Source organism: Octodon degus, unplaced genomic scaffold (genome assembly GCF_000260255.1).
Source record: "Octodon degus isolate 3935 unplaced genomic scaffold, OctDeg1.0 scaffold00239, whole genome shotgun sequence".
Taxonomy (NCBI): Eukaryota; Metazoa; Chordata; class Mammalia; order Rodentia; family Octodontidae; genus Octodon; species Octodon degus.
Genome location: NW_004524815.1, coordinates 874,975 through 876,209, shown reverse-complemented (window position 1 = coordinate 876,209; position 1,235 = coordinate 874,975).

The window sequence follows — 1,235 nt, the reverse complement described above, 5'->3', positions numbered from 1 at the left end:
TGCTCCACTTCTTTCTGCTGCAGGCGTTAGAGTTGAACCCTTTGTTTCTCTCTGGGAAGATGTTCTGCTTCTGAATCAGCTGGGTGGGTCTTGCCTCTAGCCTCTTTGCAGGGAGTTCTGCTGAAGGGTTCCCTGCTGGGCCTGCGTTCTGGGTCAAATGAGGATCCGCCGGCCCGGGATGTCTCACTCACTGGCAGGCCTGCGCTCTGGGTCTGTGCAGGATCCCATGGCCCTGGGTCATCTGACTTACTCGCTGGGCCTGCGCTCTGGGTCTGTTCAGGATCCCACAGCCTGGGTCGTCTCACCCACTCACCGGGCCTGCACTCTGGGTCTGTGCAGGATCCCGTGGCCCTGGGTCGTCTCACTCACTCGTTGGGCCTGCGCTCTGGGTCTCTGTAAAACTATCTTGTGAACACATATTTTCATGTAGTTACTTTCATACATTTAAATGATAGCTTATTCATGCTCTGTGGTTTTCCTTTGGCTTATTCAGGTTTAGCATGGTTTACAATTTTTGCCTGATGATAAATTTCCACTGTGTGTGTCCAAGTATGTGCTGCAGGGTCTGGAGGGACCCTCTGCTCTAACATCTGGCCTGGATGCTTCTCCATGGTGCTCCTGGGGCCAGCACAGGCCAGGAGCTGTTTCTCAAAGGCTACACAATTCTTGACTCTTGATTCTGAATCTCAGAACCCAGTTAATCTCCTGCAGCTTTAGGAATCTCAGTATTAATTCTTTACCATGGCTACAACCAGTGTGGTTGAGCCTGCTGTAACTTGTGCTATATGGCAGGGCCACTCATGTATTGGCTGAAGGCTAACCCAGGCCATGTGTGTCAGCCCTGGCAAAAGTGGCCTAAGATTTGTTGTCTCCAACCCCAAGGAGTGTTACCACAACCCCACAGGGAGTGTTCCCATCTGGCCCTAGGCAATGGGCCCTTGTGTTTGGGACAGGGTCTCACTGTGCAGCTCCAACTCATAGTGGTCCTCCTGTTTTCAGCCTCTCCAGTGCTGGGATTACAGGCATGCACCACCATGCCCGGACTTGGTGGCTGGCTCAGGACATCCAGAGATAGGGTCTGCACAGCACACAGTGCCAGGAATCGAACCCCTGAGCTTGTCTAAGCAGGTGCTTAGTCCGCCGAACTATCTCACTGGCTTTTTTGTGGGTCTTTGAAAGGAACAGTTAGTTAATGTTTAAAAGTTTTTTGTTTTTCTTTCTTTTTTTTTTTTTTT